This window comes from Falco cherrug, chromosome 15 (assembly GCF_023634085.1).
Source record: "Falco cherrug isolate bFalChe1 chromosome 15, bFalChe1.pri, whole genome shotgun sequence".
NCBI lineage: Eukaryota > Metazoa > Chordata > Aves > Falconiformes > Falconidae > Falco > Falco cherrug.
In genome coordinates this window covers 323,417-331,641 of record NC_073711.1, presented here as the reverse complement: position 1 = coordinate 331,641, position 8,225 = coordinate 323,417, and the positions used below count along the sequence as shown (strand labels likewise).

The 8,225-nt window shown below is 56.4% G+C and overlaps 1 protein-coding gene across 4 annotated transcripts in view; it reads left to right on the top strand.

Moving 5' to 3' along the window:
* The first annotated feature begins 394 nt into the window (after positions 1-394).
* Positions 395-8,225, top strand: part of LOC129737422 (BCL-6 corepressor-like protein 1) — a 31,152-nt gene continuing 23,321 nt past the window's right edge. For all 4 annotated transcript variants that reach the window (XM_055727584.1, XM_055727586.1, XM_055727585.1 and 1 more), the window contains exon 1: positions 395-528. The gene's annotated coding sequence lies outside the window, so the exon portion shown is untranslated. The remainder of the gene's footprint in view (positions 529-8,225) is intronic.

The following is an 8,225-nucleotide window of genomic DNA, read 5'->3' as shown; positions in this document are numbered from 1 at the left end:
TGCGGAGCGAGCGCCGCTCCCCGGTGCGGGCTCCGGTGCCCCGGCGCGGGGTCGGGCGTGTGTGTGCGTATGTGTGTGTGTGCGTGGGGCTCCCACCGCGCCGCGCCGGGCCGTCCGCGGAGCGCGGAGCGTTGCGGCCCCTCCCCGGGCGGGAGCGGCCTCCCCCCGCGCCCCCTCCCGCGGGCTGTGCCGGGCGCGGAGCCCCCTCCCTCCCCGCCCGTTCCCTCTCCGGACTCGGCTGGCTCCGCACAGCCCCCCCGCGCGGGCAGGGCTGGCCGCACGGCACGCCGGGAGCCGCAGTCCTCGGGGCGGCGCGGCGGCCGGTCGGCCGGCGGCTACCGGACTACAGCTCCCGTCAGCCCCCGCGGCGGCGGCTCGCTCTCGCCCTCACACTCCGGCTGCCGCTGCCAGTGTCTCCGCCGCCGCCGCCGAACCGCCGCTCGCAGCGCCCAGTGTCCGACCCACCGCCTCGGGCAGGGGCCCGCCTCGGCCCGCCGCCCCCCGCTGCCCGCCCGGCTCGGGAAGCAGGTGCGTGCCCGCCTCCCGCCGCCCCGCCGCCCCGCGCCGGACGCCCGGCCCCCGCTGCCCGGGCACCCCGGGCCCGCGCGGCCCCGCACCCACCGCCGGGGGGGGGGGGAGGCGGACGGCAGAGGGCGGCCCGAGCCCCCCGCCCGGCCGGACCGGGTCGCCATGGAAACGGTCCCGGGACACCACCGGGGGTGGCGGCGGGGGGGGGCTGGTGGTGGCGCCGGGTGGGGAGGGGGGCGGGCGGTGGCGGTGGCGGCGGCGGCGGCGGCGGTGGGTGGGCGGGTGGGCAGCGTCCTGCGGCGGGACAGCGGGCGGGGACGGCGGGCACTGACAGCGCCGGTCCGGGGGCAACGGACGGGCGGCGGGCTCCGCTCCCTGCCCCGCGACGGCGCGGCGTGCCTCTGCCCTGCCTCGCGCGGCGGCTCCGGCACCGGCGGCACCTGCCGCTCCCGGGGCGGCGCGGGGGGTCCCGGGGCGGCGGGGCGGGGCGGCCGCCAGCGGCGGGACGGCGGTGCCGGGCGCTCGCGGAGTTTGGCGGCGTGGCCCGAGCCTGCCCCGGCAACCGCCGTGCTCGGGGCCGGCCGCGTCGGTAGCGGCTTCGGGGGCCGGGCGGGCGGGCGCCGGGCGATGGCGGAAGAGCCCTCCCCGGGGACAGCGCGGCCGCCGCCGTCGCAACCTCCATGATCGGGGCTGCCCCGGTGCGGCGGCGCGGGGGGCCCGGCCGCGGCCGCCGGGGCTGCGGGATGAGTGGCGGCAGCTCCGCGCGCCGCTGGGGAGCGGCCCCGGGGGCAACTGTTGAACCGGGGCGGGGCACCGTGGCCGGGGGCTGCGGGAGCCGGTGCGGGGAGCAGCGCCGCGGGGCCTGGCCGTCGGCGGAGTTTGGGGGGGGGGTTTGCAGGGCGGAGCCGCCGTGTACCGGGCCGGGGCGAGGGGGGGTCCCTGTGCGCCTCGCGGGGCGCCGGTGGCGGCGTGGGGCCGTGGGCCGTGCCGCGGCCTCCCGGGGCTCAGGGAGTGGGACGTGCCGCGGCAGGGAAGCCCCCCTGGCCGTCCCAGCCCCGGGGGCGTCAGGGTGCGTTCGGGCCGGACCGGTGCCACTCCTGCGCCGCCGCCGTCCCCCGAGCCGGTGCGACGAGAGCGGCCGGGCCCCCCGCCTGTGCCCAAGGTGAGGGTCGGGCAGCGGCAGGACCGGGCGGGAGGAGGAGGTGCTTCCTGCCGCCCTCACCGGAGAGGAAACCAAAACTCCTTCGGTGGAGTGTCGGTACTCGGGAGGCTTATTGCTGGCGTCTCGGTGAGCGGCATCGGTACCTCCATCCGAGCATGGGTGAAGCCGGTTCAGGAGGGCACCGTCGAGAAGGTCTTTCAGGCTGAAATAAAGATGAGGCAAGTTTCTCCTCTCAGAGCATCTGCTCTCCAGCACCCTCATGCTTGCCTGCCACCACCGGAGTTGGGGGGGATCCTTGTGAGCGAGGGGCCAACACGTCCTGTGCCCTTCGCAGCATGCCCACCTCTTTCTTTCGCCATGTCTGCATCAGCCTTCCCTTCCCCACCCTGCCTTTTTCATCATCGTCGTCAGCCTTTGGGTTTAGCCAGTCCCAGTGCCAGCGCAGTGCTGGAGGCTGCATGGTGCCCATCGAGGGCACCAGCTCTGTCACTGTCACCTGTGTCTGGAGATGCCTTTCTGGGGGGGTGTCGGAGACCCGGTGCTGGCGCAGCTTGGCCTTCAGAACAAAACCGCCCTTGGGACCTCTGGGCTCTGGCGTGCCAGCTTGTCTCATGGGGACAGGAGGCTGTATTTCCTGACAGCAGGAAATACTGCTCTGGATGCAGTATTTCGGATGGTCTGCACCTTGTCAGATACTACGTTTTTTAACGCTAGCCTCCTCAGTGTCTCTTTTATTCCAGTTCTTAAAAATTTGTGAGAGTGGGCTTTCATGGGGACAGCCTTGCTGTCTCGAGTGAGCGAGTGTTTAGTGACACCCATTGCACCACATCTGGGACTTATTATGAACGGACTACTGAACATGCAGCGAACTTTTATTTATTTTTTCAAATGGGGATGGATTTTTTCTTTTTTTATTTCCAATTCATCGTGCCGAGTATCTATAATTACTTGCGGTGTTACTGTGTCTTTAAATCAGCTTAAGCAAATGCATGTAGGCAAAGCCTGGCTCAGCTCCGCATCAGTCGGGGCTGCTGTACAGCCAGTGGGAAACCAAAACCGAGCTTGGGGCTGCCGCGCGGGCCACAGGCCGGACCCTGCGTCTGGCACTGTCTCCCACCACAACGGGCAGTGAAGGTGGCATGTCCTGTCCGTGCTGCGTTTTTTTCCACCCCAGTTGGTGGAGGTCAATTCTGCTACAGTTTCTGACCTCTGCATGAGTGGTAACATAATATAAGATAAACTGTTTCCTTTTCTTCAGTTTTCTTTTTAAAATTTTTCCCTTGCTATGTATCACACCTGTAGTGAGTCCTGCGAGAGGACTGTCAGGATTTTTTTGATTTGATTGTGTAATTTAATTTTTATTTTTTTTCAAGCAGTTGGCTTTAAAGGGTTTTCTGAAGCAATGCTCAGAGTTAAGGCATCTCAGGCACCTCTCAGGATTGGTGCTCACTCTGTACCTCTGTACCTCAAATGGATGCCCAATAATCACATAAAAAAACAAATATAATTTCTTGCCTGTGTTACTAATGGCAACAAAGATTGCCAAAGTGAACAAACTATTGCAAGTGAAGGAGACCATTCCCCTCGATGCAGACCGTTTCCTTCTGGCCCATTTGAGCCTCTCTGAATTGCTGCAGGGGCATGTGCTGCCTTATTCCACTTCTTTTGCTCCCATCAAAGTGGCCGTCTCGTGGGCAATGCACTCTTGAGTGGCAAGTCCTGCTTGAGTTTCCAGCAGCCCGCCTAGTTTTGTATTTGGTAGCCATCTGGGGGAAGGAAACCCTGCCTGCGAGGTTTCGGTCCTCTCTGGGAATGAACCTTACAAAGGTGTCTTGTGCGGGTGTGTTTCCAGGGTCAAAGTGCGTCCCTCCCGGCCTTCTGCAGTGCCCCCTGGGCAAAGGAGCCGTACAGCACCGCGGAGAGGTGAGCTGCCGCATCCTCCCGATCTCTTGCTGCAGAGGGATGTGTTGGGCTTTCCTCTTTTTGATACCGTAGGGCTGGAAAGTCTCCCTTTCCTTCCTCTGTGCCACTGGCCCACTTAATGCAGCAGCCGAGAGCGCTGCTGGCGCGAAAGGAGGCACCGCTGACGAGCAGCGTTTTACTGTGTCTGTAAAGGTCCTGCAGCCCAGCCGAGTGCATTGCTTTGTTTGTCAAGCTGCACTGAGTTCCTACCGATGTGATCCACTATGAGATCTCTGGAGCTGGCTCTTGGCCTCGTGAGGCTTGCGCCGTGGCTGCTGCTCATGCAGCAGGGAAAGGCGAAGCTGCTGTTCGTCCTGGGGAGCTTGTGCCGTCGTCTGAACCCTGGCTGCTTGGCAATGGTGCATATTGCCACTTGTCAGGCCCTTGCTGGAATGCTGTCATGCGGTGCTCTCCAACCTGTGTTGGGGAATAATGTGCCTGCCCATAGCCCAGATGCAGGGAAGCCTTGCACTGGGGGATTTTGGGAGTCTGGCTGCTGGCGTTTTGGTAACTGTCATCTTGTGCCTGCGTAGTCAGCGTGCAGCTGAGACGGTGGTGATCTGTTGGCATGTAGCTCACGTGTTGGTGCTGGGATGGGGGAGAGGAAAGGTAAGTGTCTTGAAATCCAAGTCATTTTAGTATTTGGAAATTCACAGAGCAGGAAAATGCATGAAAAACTTCTTGTGGGGGGGTCAGGGAAGCACAGTCCTAAAGTGGAATGTGTTTGCACTGTGGAGAAATGGGTTGGTATAAGCTGTACCTGTGAGGAACGTGGGAAAGCCTCCCTTTCTGTACCCCTGGGTCTTGGTCCACCCAAATTGCCATAGAGTTGAATGACTAGAAGATCATGGCTCTGGTTGACCTGACCAAAGCAGTACAAAAGTGAGTTAGATTAGGTGGCAATGTAGATGTGACATCTGTTTGGGCAAATGCCAATGGTACAAAACGCTCCAGTAAAAAAACAAACTGCTATCCATGGCTGGAAGTTAGGTGTCAGCTCAGAGAAGTTGCTGTATGTATTTGCCAACATAAGCGCTTGAGAAGCTGAGTGTTGAGTCAGGTCAGAGAACAGATCTGGCTGAGTTGTCACTGTTATTTGCAAGGTAGGGAGGAGACTGGATTTCAGTGGGGTAGCTTGCAAATCTGTTGTGCAAATCCTGTACCCCTCTGCCCTGTTAACACTGGGGTGGGAGGTGTGTGAGGTGCAGTGTTGCAGTGGAAAACTTGATTAGGAAGCCTTACCTTGGGCAACTCAAGTTAGCATCCCTGAGAGCTAGGGAGCAAGCAGGATTTTAAGAGGGGTCATCTTGGAGATTATGTGGGCTTAATTATCTTCAGCTATGTGGGAGCTGGTAGGTGAAGGCAACAGCAGCCTGTCCTGCCACCCTCAGCTTGACCTGTGTTGAAATGACAGTTGTTTCGGTGCTGTTGTGATTTTAGTGCAAGGAAGATTTGTCTAGAGATAATTATTAGAAAATACCCATTCCCGAAGAACTTAATCTCAGGAAACTTGTTTCCATCAGCTGGACAGTGGTATTACATAACAGAGAGTAATTTCTTGACTTAATCCAAGGGAACTTCCACCTGTAGCTGAGCCATCACTAACCTGAGTAAAAGCATGCTTTTACTACAAGGAAAACATCTTCTGCTTTGCTTTTTCTGGAGCCTGGAAGAGAGACTGGTTTGCAGAGTAGCATCCTCTCCTTTTGCAAAATGATGAGAGGTTTTGCCTTAATGAACAAAAAATACCCCCGTTCTTTTAATTCACCACGTTAGTTTGATTAAAAACCTCTCCAAGGGCTTGTTGTTGTTGGTGAATGTGTTCGGCACCTTGTTCACAATTCTTAGAGCACATTTTGTTTTGAGAGGTGAAGGAGCTTTAATACCACATGACGAGACTCTCCACACAAAGTGCTGTGTTTATGTTCTTATTTCATTCTAAACTAGTTTTCTTTGGCATTACTTAGAATTGGCTGGGCACCTATTTAGCTAAATCAAAATAAGACTGTGGTTTCATATATACTTCCTTTGGCAGACGTGGTGATTAAGCAGATTCTGTGCCAGGCTGTGCCCTCTCTCCTTCTTGGTGAACCTGACCAAGGAGCTAGTATGGGTTAAAACCAGTCCAGCCACAGGGGAAAAGGGGCAGGGGGAAGAAAAGGTTTTTAACAGAGATCAACTCCCTGATCAAGTTTACCAGGACCCTGCACATTTTCAGTGACATGATTGAAGTGGCGAAGGGAAAGAAGGGCTTCAAAAATTTCTTCAACAGCTTCTTCTACTCGAAGGCAGGCATGTGAAGCCATGCCCTAGTTGTGTTCTCCAAGGGGTTCCTGCTAGTTTAATTACATCTGATTAAAGTCATTTTAAGCTGCACCAGTGAAGACAAAAATTTTGCTTGGTTTCCTTGTGTCGACTCGACTAAAAGTGTGTTTTGACCCAGGAAGGCTGCAGTTGCTCTTTCTGGTTTGGCATTGCATTGGGAAGCTGCTCATCCTTGCATTTCTCAATAAACTTCCTGGGCTGCCTTCTTAAGGGTGCTGCTCTTTTGCTGTTCGTGCTGGTTTGCACTGGAGACCACGTCTGTTGTTTTGCCCCCAGTTTATTCCTTCTCTGAGTTAAAATATTGATGCTTTTTCTCTTCTGTTCTTCTTCATTCCCTGTGAAATGCCTGTCTTTGGCACGTGTCCCACATCGTCTGTGGAGGATAGAGGCCAAGAATTCATGAAACAGTGTCTATCTCTGTTACTATGTCCTGCTGGCTGTCTTCTCGTGGCCATTGTGCCTCCTCTGTTGACCGGTTCTCACTCAAGTACTCAAAATGTGCTGTTTCTCCCAGCTCCTTGTACCACGCCACTATCATTTTTCCCTTGCCAAGCCCGTTCTCGGGTCATGCTTGATCTGTGCTTAGTTGAGGCTTCAGCTCATCTCCAACTCCTTCCTGTTCTACATCGTGCAGCCGCGTGCATCCCCTTCCCCCATTGCACAGAAGGTCCCTTTTGATATCTTCTGAAGCATCTGTCCTGCCACTGTGCTCAGGGGCAGAACTTTTCTCTTTCCCTTCTTTCAGTTTAGCCTAAGATGGTGAAATCCCCGCAGATAGTTTGTTCCCCTATTTCCTTTATGTTGCATTTCTCTCCAAGCATCACAAGACTCCTCCCCTTCCTGCTCCAAGCCACCTCTCATTCTCTTTGGGTATGACCCTGCTCTCTGTCTTAGCGTCTGCCCGGGTCTCCCTCCATTATACAGTATTTCTTCCATCTTACGGTTTGTGTCTTTTAGCAGGTTTCCCCCTCTTCTCCTGACCTCTGATTTCCCTAGTTTGTTTGCTCACTTGTGCCCTCATATGTGCAGATGGGTCAGTTGCTTCTTTTTCGCAAACAAGCTACCTTGCCCCGATTTCTCCTGGGTGCCTGACCCTTCTTTCCTGTCTGGAGGATCCTCACTGGCATGTTTGGGCTGGGGTGAGGATGGCTGGCAGCAGCTGTGTTCAGAGGTGTCATTCAGTTCCACATCTTGATCCCTTGAGCTGCTGCCTGGTAGATCCCTGCGTGGCTCGTTTCAGCATGAACGGATGGTGCAAGCTGCTTCTTGTCCTGTTCAGTCCTTCTGTCACCAGGAGGTTTTTCAGGGAAAAGACAACCGAGGGAGATTTGGGATCATGTGTCACTTTCAGCTTCTTCCCACTCTCACCCGCTGCACCAAGAGCATTGCTGTGGCTCTATGCCTGCTTTACTTTCGTGTGTTTAGTATTTCTCTGAAGCGAGAACCTCTTTGACAGCATCTCTCTCTGCCTTTTGGCGTCAGTCCTACTTGGTTCGACCAAGTCCACTTGTTAGCACAGTAGAGCCTCTCTTCCTTCGTTGCTTTTTCCCTGATAGGACTTGAGCAGCAAAGCTGCCTTAATGCTTGAACACCCAGTGCTGCACGATTGGCTGCAACGTTCTCCCTCAAAAGCTCCTCCAGCCGACGGTGAATCTTGGATGCTCATGGATCTCTGGATTTCCTCATGTTTTCCACCCGTAATCATACTGAATACCAGCACCTTCCTGACAGAGGGAGGGGATTATCACTTGATGGCACTGACGGCCCTGTTGGCAAACCTCTGCTCCCCTGCAGGGCACCCCAGCTGCCTTCTTGTTTGAGGCTTTCCCCCTTGAGCCCGCTGTGTGCCGGTTTATGAAAGTTATATGAAGCTATGGGGATGCCAGCATTGTAACAGACCATCATGAAGAAGCTTGGTCTTGCGGCTCACTACCGGGGTCTGGAGGCTCCTCTGGAAGGGGGAGAAGAAGAGTGGAGGACTCTTTTGAGGGGTGCATATGTGTGCAAAGACACCTGTGTGAAACTCTCAGGGTAGCTAGAGGTTTTTGGCAGTAACATTGTTTAATATGAGGATGAGCGTACCGTGGATTCTGTCCCAAGGCGCTACTGATGTCTTCTAGCCATCTTCCAGGCACAGGTGTAGCATTTTGGGTATTGCACCAAACCTGCCTGACAGCGAAGCTGCGGATGGCTCTTTTTCAAGCATGGTTGAATGCGAGCATCCCAGGGAGAGTTACTAATCCTCTGT